Source organism: Eurosta solidaginis, chromosome X, assembly GCF_040869045.1.
Source record: "Eurosta solidaginis isolate ZX-2024a chromosome X, ASM4086904v1, whole genome shotgun sequence".
Lineage (NCBI taxonomy): Eukaryota > Metazoa > Arthropoda > Insecta > Diptera > Tephritidae > Eurosta > Eurosta solidaginis.
This window is the reverse complement of record NC_090324.1, coordinates 33,492,910-33,511,253: the sequence shown is the minus strand read 5'-3', so window position 1 is coordinate 33,511,253 and position 18,344 is coordinate 33,492,910. Positions and strand designations below refer to the sequence as shown.

Below are 18,344 nucleotides of genomic sequence, written 5' to 3'. Positions count from 1 at the left end.
TTTACACTAATCATTTATACGAAACATTGCTCGCCAGAAATAGAGCTTCAATTTCCAAAATTGAAATCTTGATTTCAGCCATTGCCCTTGCAAGGATTGGCGTCATTAATCCCTCAATATTGTTACGAATATTAGCAAAACTAAGGGGTGCTGCTATATATAAGCCGATGCTAAGCAGTGACGTGAATTCACATCAATAATTCAATCATTATGTATCTACATAAACGAAACAATAATTGCGTCTACACATATGTACCATGTACGTATACGAGCAGCGGAGAATCAAAGCACAAACACATGCATACATCTGAGATACTTCTGAAAGTATGCAATGAGAGAAGCTATAAAATCGTGCAATTGTAGTTAGAGCTGAGAAGTTTGAGAGCTGCTGGCAACTAGTAGATTCTGGAAGCGCCTAGAAGATGCGAACGCTGAAATAAGAGAGTATAAAAGGAAGCATATGTAGAGGCGCTGGAATTCAATTTGATTTGAGCTATCAAGCAGTTTCAATTAAGACGATATCTAGCGAGCAATAGCAGTAATATTTTGGAAGTCAGTTTCATTTAAGCTATCAGTTTGGTTACTAAGCCAGCTAGTTGCAAAGTATAAGTGTTATTGTGAAGTATTTAATAAAAGCCATTTTTCCATTATTCAATATTGGAGTTATTTAATCAACAGTTTAGTGATACGAACTTAGCAAAAAGGCAAATAAGAGGATTTGCAAGTAGATTCGTTACAATTGGTGTCAGAAGAGGAATTGTTGAAAAAATTCCAGAGGACAACAAGGACATGGCAAAGTTCAGTGAATTGAAGATCCAGCAACTAAAGAAGGAGTTGGAGAGCCGTGGATTGAATACAAGCGGCGTTAAACTCGAACTTCAGGCACGGCTACGAGAGGTAATGGAAGCAGAAGGAATTGATGAGGACGAGTATGTCTTTTATCCTGATGAGGACGAGACAACAACAAAAATTGAAGAGAAAAATGAAACACCGCAGACAATGGCGAACACAGACTTGAACATGATATTGGCTGCAATATCGGCACAAATGTCCGAAATGTCATCACAAATATATACCAACATGTCATCACAATTGGAAGAACAGAAGACACGTATTGCAGAAATGTCGTCAGAAATAACATCGAAGATTGAAGAACAAGAAACGCGTATTTCAGAAATGTCGGCACAAATTTCAACACAGATATCATCTCAGATCTCCACACAACTAGAAGAGCAGGAAGTCCGCATATCATCTAAACGGGAAGCGCATATGTAAGAAAAATCTAACCCAGTTTCACGAAGGCTTCAGTGGTCGACAGGATAAAATCGAGGCCAAGGTGGATGCTTTGAGAGGACGTATCGAGCAGTTACAACTAAATCGTCCGGCAGTTTCAGCGAGTAATCCAAAGGTTAAAACACCATCCTTTGACGGTTCTGTTCCTTTCCAGGTCTTTAAGAGACAATTTGAGAAGACACCAACAGTGAAAAATTGGAATGCTGAAGATAAAATTGCTGCACTCTTCGTAGCATTGAAAGGACCAGCTGCCGAAATCTTACAGACGATTCCAGAGTACGAACGGAACAGTTAAGAAGCATTGATGGCTGCTGTAAAACGACGTTATGGAAGCGAGCATAGAAAACAGATATTCCAAATTGAGTTGCAAAACCGCTACCAAAAAGCAAATGAGACTTTGCAGGAGTTTGCGTCAGATGTCGAAAGGCTTGCACATCTTGCAAATGCGGACGCACCCGTGGAGTACACCGAGAGGGTAAAAATCCAGAGTTTTATGAATGGCATATGGGACGTAGAAACGAAGCGAGCGACATATGCAAACTCAAAACCCACATTCGCAGAAACGATATTCCATGCACTGACTCAAGAAACAGCATTGCTTCTGTGTAAGTCAGTTTCCAAAGCACGCCGCGTGGAGGTAGAAAGGCCAGAGTGGGTAGACGCAATATTGGAGGCGCTGAAAGGATCGCAAAAGCGGAGTGAAAAAGTTATCAAATGTTTCAAATGCGGGAAGCGCGGTCACATTGCACGTCATTGCGATCTTGGTCCTGGTAGTTCCAACTTTGGTGACCGTAAACGCAAAGCTGGAGGAGATGAGCAAGAGCGTGCCAGATGGAAAAATCGAGAGCTAGCTCCAGCTATTGAATGTCCTGTAATGTCTGTGTCGCAAATTGGAAGGAAATCAAGCAGTCTTACCGTCAGAGGGATTGTGGATGGCAAGGAGCGTGTACTGAGTGTAGATACGGGCGCATCTCATTCTTTGATTCGATCTGATTTAGTCAACAGGAGAGTAAAACCGTTACCCAGAGCAAGGTTGCGTACAGTCACAGGGGAGTATAACCAAGTCCAGGGAGAAGTGATATGTGAAGTCCTAATTGGGAAGGTAATGGTTCTCCACAAATTCGTTGTGGCGGAGATCGTTGATGAAGTCATATTGGGAGTGGACTTCTTAGTTGACCATGACATCAGGATCGATATGCCAAGAAAGATTATGCGCTATGAGAACCAGGATGTGCCACTTAACTTCAGTTTGGAAGAAGGGTTCAGCAGTAATCGAGTGCTGATGAAAGAGATTCGACAAAAACCGCAAAAGTCAAAGGCAGCAGATCGGGCAAGGGTTGATGGAACGAATGGACCAAACCAATCAAAACCGAGGGTACCTGCGAGAGAAAGACCGACATCGACAAACCCTAATGGACGCACTAAAATGACTGAAAGAATTTTTCAGAAGGAATGCGAGGGTAGTTTCAAGCCGGAGCGCACTACTGTTGTGAAACGTGGGAACGATACTGATTATGCGAAGCCAATCCGTCAAGCGCAAGCTCTACGAAGTAATTCATTGACCAAGCAACAGGGTGCGAGGGAACGATCCAGCACAATGGGTAGTAAGATGAAACACACGTACGACAAGAAAAATAAATCGGAAGGTTTCCGGGAGGGAGATTTGGTACTGCTATACAACCCTCACCGGCGGAAAGGTGTTCCATCCAAATATCGGTGCAGTTGGGAAGGCCCGTATAGAGTTGTGAAGACGATCAGTGATGTCATCTACCGCATACAAGCAATTGGGAAATCACGAAATAGAAGAGTGTTACATTTGGCGATGCTAGCAGCATTTAGACCGAGAGATTTTTTACTGATCGGGACGATCAGAGTTAGGTGGAGGGCAGTGTTACGAATATTAGCAAAACTAAGGGGTGCTGCTATCTCTAAGCCGATGCTAACCAGTGACGTGAATTCACATCAATAATTCAATCATTATGTATCTACATAAACGAAACAATAATTGCGTCTACACATGTACCATGTACGTATACGAGCAGCGGAAAATCAAAGCACAAACACATGAATACATCTGAGATACTCCTGAAAGTATGCAATGAGAGAAGCTATAAAAGCGTGCAGTTGTAGTTAGAGCTGAGAAGGTTGAGAGCTGCTGGCAACTAGTAAATTCTGGAAGCGCCTAGAAGATGGAAACGTCGAAATCAGAGGGTATACAAGGCAGCAAATGTAGAGGCGCTGGAATTCAGTTTGATTTGAGCTATCAAGCAGTTTCGATTAAGATGATATCTAGCGATCAATCGTAGTATTATTTTGAAAGTCAGTTTCATTTAAGCTATCAGTTTGGTTATCAAGCCAGCTGGTTGGAAAGTATAAGTGTTATTGTGAAGTATTTAATAAAGGCCATTTTTCCATTATTCAATATTGGAGTTATTTATTCAACAGTTTAGTGATACGAACTTAGCAAAAACGCAAATAAGAGGATTTGCAAGTAAATTCGTTACAATATTTAATATTGAAGATTTAAAAAAGATAATTAACATGCACTCTACAAATACAACCATATAAGATTTAATAGAGGTATCTAGTATTAGGGTCCTGTTAGACAATCATTTTTTATATTTTTTAATAAAGTATCCGAAACCTATATTAGTATGTAAGAGAGTCATCTTGTTCCTCGTTCAACACAACGAAATTGTCCTGCACTTTGGTAACGACAACAACGTCGCTGACTGTGACAATCAGATTTTGCTATTGGCAACTGTATTACAGCACTCACATCCACATTTTGCAAAAAGCTACAAAATACAACATGCGCACAAAAACTACACTCGGGAAGTTGCGGCTCACCGCAGCACGCGCCCGTTACATTTGTTGATGAAAGCATCGTAGTTATCAATGGCAATACCGCTGTGGACAAGTCAAATGATGGTTCTGAGAAAACCGTTACTGGTACTTACCTTATAACCTTTGAGGCGAGGTTCAAATCAATGGATCTTGCTTTAAGAACAAAAATGGTATATTGATGAAATTGCCAGGTTCTGCGACGACAACACTTGTCAATATTACCAACCATCAAGATATATCGAGCCTACCATACCTTAAAAGAATGAATATACAGAACTTGGGGTACATTGAAAGAATGGAGACGAGAACCGTAGTGTGGCCAATACTATCTGGCCTGGCTACTATCGCAATTCTGGTCTGTGGCTACTCCCTTATCAAACTGCGGCAGAAGCAAAACCGGAAACGCCAAAAACACGTTATCCAGGCTGTCATTGAAAGCCTTAAAATGTCCGAGGCCGGCCTTCATTTAGAATTGCAGGAGTTAACACCTGCAGCCTAAGGCCAGACGCTAAACTAGCGCATAAGCAAAGTCAGAAAATTTGTCTCCTAGAGCTGACGATCAAAATAAGAAATTCACTAGCGGCTAGCCAGCATTCGCTAATTACTGCGAATCTACAATTCAACACCAACATGCAGCTGCATGGCGGTTCGTATCAATGTTCAGCAATCATAACAACTTCCTTGAATCGTGGGAGTGAATTCATGCAGATATTGAATTTCGAACATCTGCAAATTCCACAACATCACAAGCCAGTCATAGCGCGGCGTTCCTGGAACTCTTCCCAGCGGCGATACCAGCAGCGACTGCGACGGTGGCGGCTGTAGGTTAGGATTAAAAATCGAGTAGTTTGTAAGTTTAGTTTAGTTTTGAAACTCACCGAAAAAGCAAGTGCTTTCGGTAATAAAAAATAAATCATTCCCTCGAGTTATAAATTGATATTTTTTAGTTTGTATGGTCATAGGAGACAACATTCGATGCTCCACATGAATAAAAATACATACACCCCCACATCAGTTCACACCACAGTATAACAACAGGACTAGTTGCTACAGCTAGATCCGAAAATCATGAAATGCAAAACCCTGAAATAGAAACAGGAACCCCCCCCGATGCTCTAATGCAGCAAACATACAAGCTCTTCATGCAAACAGTGAAAACAAAATTCTTTTGCCGACTGCGATAGTCTCCATCGAACATCGAGGAGAACTATTCAAACTAAGAGCTCTAATAAATCAAGGGTCACAAAGATCGGCTATCCCGTTAAAGGTACAAAACCGGCAAAGACTCAATACTCAAACATCAGATTTTGAAATTTCAGGGATGGGTGGAAAAGTTATAAAAAACTCTAACAAAATCTGTTCACTAACCCTGGTTTCCCCCAATGCGAGTATAAGAATCTTCTATTCTTCTTCTTATTCACAAGCAATTGTACTACCACAACTCACAAGTATGTCCCCAACTATAAGCTAAATAGCAAATATATAGAAAAATTTGCACAACTCGAATTAGCCGACCCCAGGTGCCATACCCCCGGTCAAATAGATATCCTATTAGGCAGCGACCTCATACCGCAGATAATTTTAGATGGAATTGTGATATTGTCAAAAACATTTTTAGCTAAAAAAACCATTTTCGGATGGATCCTGAGTGGTCAAGTAACGATACAGATATCCGATTTCACAACTCAAGTTGAATATATATCAACTGAATATCTCAATTCCCAACATAGAAACTTCTGGGAGTTAGAAGAAATGATCCCCCAGCAATTCACTACCCCCCAAGACAAAGCTTGCAAAAACAACAACGTGTGCAGAAAGTGGTCGATACATAGTACGACTCCCCTTTAAGCCAGAGTTTCCAGACACTCTCGCCTTAGGCCACTCCCGTATCTCTGCTCTTCAGCAGTTTTGAAGCATGGTGAAAAGATGTAGCTGAATGCAAACATTCATCGTTTTACCTTCCCCATCACGCAATTGTTAAGCCAGACAAAAAAAACACCAAAGTAAGAGTAGTCTTCAATGCCTCCAAATCCACAAGCTCAGGTAACTCCCTCAATGATATTGTAACGAATTTAGTGCAATTCCTCTTATTTGCAAACTTGTGCTAACGTTCGAATCACTAAACTGTTGAATAAATAACTCCAATATCCGATAATGCAAAATGGTCTTTATTAGACTACTTTTAAAATAACACTTCTATTGCTCGACAGATAGCGTGCTTAATCAAAACTTATTGTCGTGCCTCCACTGTCGCTGCTTTTATACTGTGCGGTTTCATCGTTGACATATTTCTAGGCCCTTCTATTTCTACAAATTACTAGTTAGTTATCAGCTATAAAATTACGCAGCTTTAACTACAGGTGCACGATTTTTATAGCTTCTCTCATTGCATACTTTCGGGAGTATTTCAAGTATATGCATGTCCCGATCAGACAAATCTCTCGATCTAACCGCTGCTAGCCTCTCAATTGAACCAACCTTCTTTTTCGTGGTTTCCCAATTGTTTGTATGCGATAGATGACATAACTGATCCTCATCACAACTCTGCACGGGCCTTCCCAACTGCACCGAAAATTTGGCTGGAACACCTTTCTGTCGGTGAGGGTTGTACGACAGTACCAAATCTCCCTTCAAGAAATCTTCCGAATTATTGTTCTCATCGTACCTGCGTTTCATCTTACTACTCATCTTACTACTCATCATCCTGGATCAATCCCTCGCACTCTGCTGTTTGGCCAATGAAGTACTACTTCGCAGAGCTTGATCTTGACGGATTAACTTTGCATAATCAGTATCGTTCCCATGTTTCACAAAAGTAGTGCGCGCTGGCTTGAAACTACCCTTGCATTCTATCTGGAAAATTCTTTCAGCCATTTTAGCGCGTCCCTTGGGGTTTGTCAATGCCCGTATTTTTCTCGCAGGTACCTTTGGTCTTGATATTTTTGGCCCATTCGTTTAATCAACCCTTTGCCCGATCTGCTGCCTTTGACTTTTGTGGTTTTTGTCAAAACTCTTTAACCAGAACTCGATTACTGCTGAACGCTTTCTGCAAACTGAAGTTAAGTGGCACATCCTGGTTCTTATAACGCATCACCCTTCTCTGCATGTTGATCTTGATGTCATGGTCAACCAAGAAATCCACTGCCAATATGACTTCATCAACAATCTCCGCCACAACGAATTTGTGTAGAACCATGACCTTCCCAATTAAGACTTCACATATCACTTCTCCCTGGACTTGGTTATACTCAGCTGTAACCGTACGCAACCTTGCTCCAAGTAACGGTTTTACTCTCCTCTTGACCAAGTCAGATCGGATTAAGGAATGATATGCGCCGGTATCTACAGTCAGTACACGTTCTTTGCCATCGACATTCCCTCTGACGGTAAGACTGCTTGATTTCCTTCCAATTTGCGACACAGATATCACAGGACATTCAATAGCTGGAGCTAGTTTTCGATCTTTACATCTGACTTGCTCTTGCTTATCCCCTCCAGCTTTGCGTTTACGGCCACTCAAGTTGGAACTGCCAGGACCGGTGCTGCAAGACGAGCAATGTAACCTGGGTTACCGCACTTGAAACATTTGATTGCAAAATTATTCTTCTGTTACGTTCCTTTTAAAGCTTCTAAAATTGCGTCTACCCACTCTGGCCTTTCTACCTCCGGCGTGCTTTGAACGCTGGCTTACTCAGAAGCGATGCTGTTTCCTGAATCAGAGCATGCGATACCGTTTCTGCGAATATAGGTTTCGGGTTTGCGTAATGTCGCTCGCTTCGTGTCGACATCCCGTATTCCATCAATAAAGCTCTGGATTTTTACCCTTTCAGTGTATTCCACGGGTGCGTCCCCATTCGCTAAATGTGCCAGCCTTTCAACATCCGACGTAAACTCTTGCAATGATTCACCAGGCCTCTGGAGGCGGTTTAGTAACTCCATTTAGTATACCTGTCTCCTATGCTCGGTTCCGTATCGTCTCTCCATAGCGCCGATCAGTGCTTCATAAGAGTTCCGTTCGCCCTCTGGAATGGTTTGTAAGATCCTAGCTGCAGGCCCTTTCAATGCCATGAACAGTGCAGCTACTTTATCATCCGCATTCCAGTTGTTCACTGCTGCGGTCTTCTCAAATTGTAGCTTAAAAACCTGGAAAGGAGCAGAGCCGTCAAAATATGGAGTTTTTACCTTCAGGTTGCTTGCTGAAACATCTGGGCGATTGAGTTGCAGCTCCTGTATACGACCTCTCAATGTTTCAATCTCGGTATCTATTTTGTCCTCGAGTTGTAAAATGTTTGTATCTTGTGCATCCAGCTTCTATGATACCCTTATCTCCTGCGCCTCTAGCTGCGAGGATATGCGAGCCTCTTGCGCTTTCAACTGTACAGCCAACTGAGATTCAATTTTTGTTGTTGTCTCATCTTCATCAGGATGAAAGACATCATCGTCCACATTAATTCCTTCCGACTGCATAGCGTCTCGTAGCCGTGCTTGGAGTTCGATCTTATTGCCGGTTGTATTCAATCCATAGCTCTCCAACTCCTTCTTCAGTTGCTGGATCCTCAATTCACTCAACTTTGCCATGTCCAAGTTGTATTCGCAATCTTTGGAATTTATTCAACAATTCCTCTTCTGACACCAATTGTAACGAATTCAGTGCAATTCCTCTTATTTGCAACCTTCTGCTAACGTTCGAATCACTAAAATGTTGAATAAATAACTCCACTATTCAATAATGCAAAATGGGCTTTATTAGACTACTTTCAAATTAACACATCTATTGCTCGCCAGATAGCGTCCTAAAACAAACTGATTGTCGTGCCTCCACTGTTGCAGCCTTTTATACTGTCTGATTTCCTCGTTGCATATTTCTAGGCTTTTCTATTTCCAGCATTTACTAGTTAGTTATCAGCTATGAAATTACTCAGCTGTAACTAAAGATGCATGATTTTATAGCTTCTCTCAAACCCCATGCGCTTGTATGTGTGAGCTCCACTTACACAACCTTTGCATACTTTCGGAAGTATCTCAGATATATGCATTTGGTTGTGCGTTGCTTCTCCGCTTCGTGTACGTACATATGTGTAGACTTAATGATTGATTCGTTTATGTAGATACAAGTGAGTGGCTGCTCTATTGTTGTTGTGACTTCAGTTACTTAGCATCAGACTAGTGATGTAGGTATCACTTAGTGCGCTAATATTCGTCACAATATGTTATACACTGGTCCCACGTTACAACCCGATTTAATCCTCGTCATATTAAATTGACGTATGTACAATTATGTTTTTAACGGCGGCGTCGAAAAAATGTACTGACAAATTCTTGTGCATAAAGACGATCAAGATTTCGAATTCACCCAACAGCCAACTGATTGATTACAAATTAAAAACGGTAACATTTGGCGTGAATTGCGCCTCCTTCTTAGCCATCCGAACGCTGCACGAATTAGCAGATTAAATTAGGTTCAAGTACCCCAAAGCAACCCCACTGTTTAAAACACTGAAATGGTCCCAATTTGCAAATAATTTGCAGTCCATTTCCGATATACAGATACCTCGATGGGTAAACTTCCCTCCCGACCATCAAGTCCAGATCCACAACTTTTGTGACTTCTCAGAAAAACTTTATATGTGCGCACACAACTTCAAACAACCAGCCAATTGTTAGTAGCAAAAAGTACGATCGCTCCTCTTAAGACCGCAAGCCTACCATGGCTTGAGCTATGTGGGGCCCTCCTTCGGGCCAAGTTGATCTCCACCGTACAAGCTCAATTGAGCCTCCAAGATAGTCAAATTTTTTCTCTGGTCTGACTCTGAAATCGTCTCAGCCTGGTTAGAAAAACAACCTCATACGTGGAAAGCATATATTTCCAATTGCACTGCCCAAATCCTTCATCTAATTGGACCAGCAACCTGTCGACATGTAGTCAGTACCGACAATCCTGCTGATCTTGGTACAAAAGGTTGAGTCCATCTCCTCCCTTTAGTGGAACGGTCCTAGCTGGTTATTAGATTCACCAGAGGTCTGACCGCATTCTCGCTCACACAATGTAATACCCCCAGAAAGCCGAAAAGTTGAAAGCTTTGACACCCTACTGGATGAAACTGAATTCCATGAACGATTTTCCTCTTACCCCCAGCAACGGGCGTAGTCGCCTATATGTTTCAATTTATACAGCGGCTCAAAAATAAGACAAGGGACACTCTATATCACCCTCACTTACAGAAAGCAAAGATATCTCTCATTTTTGCCACCCAATTGCGGTATCTCAGCCGTGAAAAGGGCCACCGAAAGACAATTCGTCAAATTCGCGGAAGAAATCTCCCCCGAAATAGTATCTAAATATGCTCCCCAGGGTATTGATTGGCCATTCATCCCGCCCAGCGCCCCTCACATGGGTGACCTATGGGAATCAGCAGTAAAAATTTTTAAAATGATTTTCAAAAGACTCGCTGGAAGCCATAAGTTTAATTTTGAAGAGATTACGGCATTACTCACCCGAACTGAAGCCGTTTTTAACTCACGCCCCCTCCCTGCGCTCTCGCAAGATCCCTTCGATTTCACAGCGCTCATGGAAGGAGGAATATCTTAAAGATCTCCATAAACAGTATCGGTGGAAAACACCCAGAAGGCCTCTAATGTTGGAGAATTGGTTTTTATAAAATACGCCCCCACGTAACCGTTCTTCCAGGGCCGTAGCCGACCCACCGGAGTTGGCAAACTTAGCACGGCCAGCCCCAGAACAAGCTCGCTTATTTCATCGCCCTCCTCTACGATGTGGGCTGTGCAGCCGCCTACATGCGTTTCGCCTGTGCCCAATATTCAGGACCACGCAGCCGTTGCAACGTCGACAAGTGGAAGCCGCACAAAATTATTGCCTCAATTGCCTGGTACAAACGCGCATTGCCGAAGCATGTACGTCAGAGAATGTGTGTCAAATATGCCAACATCCATATCACACCCTCTTCCATCACCATCCAATTGGCAGCCTCCGAGCTAGCCGAACCGTTCGACGGCAACCGACTCCAGCTTGGATAGCAACGCGGTAGACGTCAACCGCCCGTAGCTACCTCACGCCGCCGCCATACAACATTCTATCCAGCTCCGCCGCAGTACCAGAATCCCCGTCAGACTCGACCACGCATCACCGACGCGCCTCCGGACTGAGCAACATAGTCGAGAATTTTCAGCAACTACAGCGCTTGCTAGGCTAATTATTCGCCTAGGGGGGCCAGGATGCTTAAATGAGCACTCCAGTTCACACGAAACATTTAACATACAACTCTGTAACACCCACACCCACGCACACACACCTACACACATACACAATGTAACACAACACAAAAACAAACGTCAGATATAATTATAGCCAAAAAGACACATAAGTTTGCGAGCAGCGAAGTGATCACCCGCATATACACCCCATCCCCGCATTGAGTTTAATCTCGGTGCATTTTTTTTCGAAGGTTCAGTTAAGCGTAGGTACTAAGTGCTGTGCGCCGCCCCAACGTTCCTTGAAGTGACATATAATGTACCCGAACCCCATACCTATTTATTTAGAAAGTTACGTAGTAATCGCTTGACTGAAAATGATTTTCATTCACTGATCGTAAATTGTACACCGCTTTCGGAAAACAATATTTGCATAGCCCTAATTATTATATCATTTAATGTTCGGAACATTTCATATTAAATATATCCCTGCTATAAATGTATACGAAAACACCCATGGAAAGCAACTGAAAATATTTAAGGAACGTTTTCTTGAATTAGACAAAAGTTTATTTTGAGCAGGTATGCCCCTTTCGGACTGGTTTGGCAAAAACACCGAGTGTATCTCTGAAAAGTTTCTCAGTGAAAATTAATCTGCCTTGAAGCTGCCGTTCGGAGGTGGCGTAAAATATATAGGTTACGTCCAGCCCAATTAAAAATAAAATAAAAAGAAAACGACGAAATTGGAAGAAAAGTTCGGCCTAAATCTCTTCGGAGGCAAGCCATGCCAAGTATTTATCTACAGTCCATGCTGGGTATATAATGTTCGGTTTCGACCGAAGTTTGACTTTCTTACTTTTTTTCTTAACTTTTGAAATAAGATAATAAGCATTTTTTTTATTTGTGTCACATCCAAGTTTATTAAACCTGTATATCATAAAGAGTTTGTAAGCCATAAACTGATTTCAAAAAGTTTATATTTCTGAAAGGGGTAGCTTTCGCCTTACCAAAGGGGATATTTTCAAATCTTAAAATTGAAGTTGATTTTGGTCTACATGCTGGAATTTTCCCACATAAGTTTAGTACTAGGGGGCTCATTTAATCTTATAAATGTCTTATAAAGAGTGTAAACGTATAAATTTATCTAGTGTGTAAACGAATGTCAAATTTTGTATGGAAAATCATTTACGCTATTTGTATAAATTTACGCTCACATTTCATGGTGCAAACGCGGTAAACTCAAAGGAATGCAACCTTGCAAACATAACAGCCGTCATTTTCATTAGAAATCTCCAACATCAACAAGTCATTTACAAGAATATCTTAGTAAAGACGTTTTAGTTTTGATTTTTCACTAAATCTTGACATTTTTTAATTTGTATAACAACCAAAAATTTTTTTTTGGCAATAGGTGATACAGATTATCAACAAATAAGTTTATCAAGAATATTACTAGGGACATACAGCGTGTGTAAATGGATAAAATTTTAGACCTTACCCATATATCCCGATATTTATTTTGGTTAAGAACTCTGAAAATATGTTATCAAATGTGGCTTGGTGGTCTGAAAAAGGTGTTTTTTGCTCTTCTGAACAGTACGGAAAATATTTGTATAACTATGTTATTTCGGGCAGCGCCGATACAAAATATTTACTTACACTATTTATACCTTTTTATAGAATATATTGATGAAAAAATATTTAAACACTGGGTTTAGTTGACACAGCGGTGAATGCATCGACAATCAGAATTACACAGCATTTCATGAACAGCAACATAACAGTTTACTAAAAATGAAAAGCAAATTAAAATAAGTCTCAAAAAATTAACAATAAATAAAATGTATACATTGAAGATTAAGCGTTTTTTGAAGCGAAGAAAATTAAGCCGTTAAAATATAATTGATATATAAAAATAATATAACAAAAGCATTCACACAAGTAAGGAAGGCTAAGTTCGGGTGTAACCGAACTTTACATACAACCTTGCAAACATAACAGCCGTCATTTTCATTACAAATCTCCAACATCAACAAATAATTTACAATAATATCTTAGTAAAGACGTTTTAGTTTTGATTTTTCGCTTAATCTTGGAATTTTTTAATTTGTATAACAACCAAAAATTTTTTGTGGCAATAGGTAATACAGATTATCAACAAATAAGTTTATCAAGAATATTAAAAGGGACGCTGTATGTAAATAGATAAAATTTTACACCTTACTATTTATTACCCATATATCCCGATATTTATTTTGGTTAAGAACTCTGAAAATATGTTATCAAATGTGGCTGGGTGCTATGAAAAAGGTGTTTTTTGCTCTTCTGAACAGTACGGAAAATATTTGTATAACTATGTTATTTTGGGCAGCGCCGATACAAAATATTTAGTTACACTATTTATACCTTTTTAGATAATATATTGATGAAAAAATATTTAAACACTGGGTTTAGTTGACACAGCGGTGAATGCATCGACAATCAGATTACACAGCAGTTCATGAACAGCAACATACCAATTTACTAAAAATGAAAAGCAAATTAAAATATGTCTCAAAAAATTAACAATAAATAAAAAGTATACATTGTAGATTAAGCGTTTTTTGAAGCGAAGGAAACTAAGCCGTTAAAATATAATTGATATATAAAAATAATATAACAAAAGCATTTACCACAAGCAAGGAAGGCTAAGTTCGGGTGTAACCGAACATTACATACTCAGCTGAGAGCTTTGGAGACAAAATAAGGGAAAATAACAATGTAGGAAAAATGAACCTAGGGTAACCCTCGAATGTGTTTGTATGACATGGGTATCAAATGGAAGATATTAAAGATTATTTTAAAAGGAGTGGGCCATAGTTTTATAGGTGGACGCTTTTTCTAGAAATCGCCATAAAGGTGGAGGAGGGTGAATCTAGGATGTATTTGTACGATATGGGTATTAAATGAAAGGTGTTAAAGAGTATTTTAAAAGGGAGTGGGTCTTAGTTCTATAGGTGTACGCCTTTTCGAGATATCGCAACAAAGGTGGACAAGGGGTGACTCTATAATGTGTTTGTACGATATGGATATCAAATGAAAGGTGTTAATGAGTATTTTAAAAGGGAGTGGGCCTTAGCTCTATGGGTGGACGCCTTTTCGAGATATCTCCATAAAGGTGGACCACGGGTAACTCTATAATGTGTTTGTACGACATGGGTATCAAATGAAAGGTGTTAATGAGTATTTTAAAAGGAGTATCCCTAAGTTGTATATATGAAGGCGTTTTCGAGATATTGACCAAAATGTGGACCAGGGTGACCCAGAACAGCATCTGTTGGGTACCGCTAATTTATTTATATATGTAAAACCACGAACAGGATTTCTGCCAGGACTCCAAGGGTTTTGATATCGACCTGCAGAACTTTTTCATTTTTTTCTACTTAATATGGTAGGTGTCACACCCATTTTACAAAGTTTTTTCTAAAGCTATATTTTGCGTCAAAAAACCAATCCAATCACAATTTTTCATCCCTTTTTTCGTATTTGGTATAAAATTATGGCATTTTTTTCATTTTTCGTAATTTTCAATATCGAAAAAGTGGGAATAGTCATAGTCGGATTTCACCCATTTAAAATACCAAGATAAAGTGAATGCAGATAAGTACGTGAACTAAGTTTAGTAAAGATATATCGATTTTTGCTCAAGTTATCGTATTAGCGGCCGAGCGGAAGGACAGACGGTCGACTGTGTATAAAAACTGGGCGTGGCTTCAACCGATTTCGCCCATTTTCACAGAAAACAATATCGTCATATAACCTATGCCTTTACCAAATTTCACAAGGATTGGTAAATTTTTGTTCGACTTATGGCATTAAAAATATTCTAGACAAAGTAAATGAAAAAGGGCGGAGCCATGCCCATTTTCAAAGTTTCTTTTAATTTTGTATTTTGTTGCGCCATATCATTACTGGAGATGAATGTTAACAAAATTTACTTATATACTGTAAAAATATTAAAATTTTTGTTAAAATTTGACTTTAAATACTTTTTTTTAAAAGATTGGGCGTGTTCGTCATCCGATTTTGCAAATTTTTGTTTAGCACACATATAGTAATAGGAGTAACGTTCGTGCCAAATTTCATCATCCTGAACGACGGCGGCCGCCGTGGTGTGATGGTAGCGGGCTCCGCCTACAACACCGTATGCCCTAGGTTCACGCCACGGGCAAAGCAACATCAAAATTTTAGAAATAAGGTTTTTCAATTAGAAGAAAATTTTTCTAAGCGGGGTCGCCGCTCGGCAGAGTTTGGCAAGCACTCCTAGTGTATTTCTGCCATGAAAAGCTGTCAGTGAAAACTCATCTGCCTTGCAGATGCCGTTCGGGGTCGGCATAAAACATGTAGGTCCCGTCCGGCCAATTTGTAGGGAAAATCAAGAGTAGCACGACGAAAATTGGATGAGAAGCTCGGCCTTAGATCTCTTCGGAGGCTATCGCGCCTTACATTTATTTCTTACATCCTGAACGACTGTCAAATTACAGCCTGGAAAACTTTTAAATTACTTTATTTTAAAAGTGGGCGGTACCACGCCCATTGCCCAAAGTTTTACTAATTTTCTATTTTGCGTCATCAGTTCAACCCACCTACCAAGGTTCATCGCTTTATCCGTCTTTGGTAATGAATTATCGCACTTTTTCGGTTTTTAGAGATTATCGATATCGAAAAATTGGGCGTGGTTATAGTCCGTTTTCGTTCATTTTAAATAGCGGTCTGAGGTAAGTGCCCAGGAACCTACATACCAAATTTTATTAAGATAGCTCAAAATTTACTCAAGTTATCGTGTTTACGGTCAGACGGACCGACGGACGGACGGACATGGCTAAATGAATTTCTTTTTTCACCCGGATCATTTTGATATTGTAACGAATTTACTGCAGATCCTCTTATTTGCAACCTTCTACTAAGTTCGAATCACTAAACTGTTGAATAAATAACCCCACTATTCAATAATGCAAAATGGCCTTCATTAAAGTTCTTCACAATAACACTACTATTGCTCGCCAGATAGCGTCTTAAATGAAACTGGTTGTCGCGCCTCTACTGTTGCTGCTTTTTATACTCTGTAGTTTCTCGTTCGCATCTTCTAGGCGCTTCCATTTCTAGAAGTTACTAGTTCGTTATCAGCTATAAAATTACTACGTGTATAGCTTCTCATATGCGCGTGTATATATGTGAGCACAATTATAATTGCATAGTTTGGGAGAATCTCAGATAAGATATCTGCATGTGCTTGTGCGTCTCTTCTCCGCTGTGTGTACGTACATATGTGTAGACATAGTGATTGATTTGTTTATGTGCATACAAGTCACTGCTTAGCATCGGCTTAGAAATGATAGTTTCCCTTAGTGTTGCTAATTTTCGTCACACAGCCCTCCACCTAAATCTGATCGTCCCGATTAGACAAATCTCTCGATCTAAACGCCGCTAGCATCTCCAAATGTACCACCCTTCTATTTCGTGGTTTCCCAATGGTTTGTATGCGGTAGATGGTATCAAAAATCTTCTTCACAACTTTGTACGGGCCTTTCCAACTGCACCGAATTTTGGATGGAACACCTTTCTGCCGGTGAGGGTGGTATAGCAGTACCAAATCTCCCTCCAAGAAACCTTCCGAATTATTGTTCTTGTCGTACCTGTGTTTCATCCTACTACTCATTATCCTGGGACGTTCCCTCACACTCTGTTCTTTGGCCAATGAAATACTTCGCAGAGATTGCGATTGACAGATTGGCTTCGCATAATCAGTATCGTTCCCACGATTCACATCAGTAGTGCGCCCGGCTTGAAACTACCCTCGCATTCTTTCTGGAAAATTCGTTCCTTCGTTTTCGTGCGACCCTTTGGTTTTGTCAATGTCAGTATTTCTCTCGCAGGTACTTTTTATTTTGCTTTATTTGGCCCATTCGATCCATCAACCTTTACTTTAGACTTTCGTGGTCTTTGTCGAGCCTTCTCCACCAGTACTCGATTACTGCTGAACCCTTTCTCCAAACTAAATTTAAGTGGTATACCCTGGTTCTTATAGCGCATATTCCTTCTTTGCATGTCGATCCTGATATCATGGTCAACTAAGAAATCCACTCCAAATATGACTTAATCAACGATCTTTACCACAACGAATTTTTTTAGGACCATGACCTTCCCAATTAAGACTTCACATACCACTTCTCCCTTGACTCGGTTATACTCGCCTGTGACCGTACGCAACCTTACTCCAGGTAACGGTTTTACTCTCCTGTTGACCAAGTCAGATCGGATTAAGGAATGAGATGCGCCCGTATCTAGAATCAGTGCACGCTCCTTGCCATCCACATTTCCTTTGACGGCATGACTGCTCGAGTTTCTTCCAATTTGCGAGATAGATATCAGAGGACATTCAATATCTGGGGCAAGTTTTCGTTCTTTACATCTGAAACGCTCTTGCTCATCTCCTCCAGCTTTGCGTTTACAACCACCCAAGTTGGAACTACCAGGACCAAGATCGCAATGACGTGCAATGTGACCGAGCTTCCCGCATTTGCAGAATTTGATAACTCTTTCACCACGCTTTTGCGATCCTTATTGCGTCTACCCACTCTGGCCTTTCTACTTCCACACGGAGTGTTTTGAAAACTGGCTTACACAGAAGCGACGCTGTTTCCTAAATCAGAGCATGTGACACCGTTTCTGCGAATGTTTGTTTTTTGACTTTGTGTATGCAGTTCGCTTCGTTTCTACGTCCCGTATGCCATTTATAAAACTCTGAATTCCGAAGCAAATTCTTGCAAAGTCTCATTAGCTTTTCGGTAACTATTTTGCAACTCAATTTGGTATATCTGTTTTCTATGCTCGCTTCCAGAACGTCTCTCGACAGCGGCCATCAATGTTTAATAGTTGTTCTGCTCTCCTTCGGGAATAGTCTGTAGGATTTCGGCTGCTGGCCCCTTCAATGCTACGAATAAAGCTGCAACTTT

The 18,344-nt window shown here is 40.5% G+C and overlaps 1 protein-coding gene across 26 annotated transcripts in view; it reads right to left on the bottom strand.

Annotated features, from left to right (window-relative positions):
- The window catches only part of zfh2 (Zn finger homeodomain 2), a 2,927,436-nt gene that overhangs the window by 404,046 nt on the left and 2,505,046 nt on the right, over nt 1-18,344 (bottom strand). For 4 of the 26 annotated variants that reach the window (XR_010947790.1, XR_010947791.1, XR_010947798.1 and 1 more), the window contains 2 exons: nt 13,756-13,872; nt 13,009-13,137 (listed from right to left, as the gene is read on the bottom strand). The exons of 17 other annotated variants lie outside the window; for them this stretch is intronic. The gene's annotated coding sequence lies outside the window, so the exon portion shown is untranslated. Of the gene's footprint in view, nt 1-13,008; nt 13,138-13,744; nt 13,873-18,344 lie in introns of all 26 variants that reach the window. 5 more of the 26 variants (XR_010947792.1, XR_010947799.1, XR_010947795.1 and 2 more) reach the window with 3 other exon arrangements.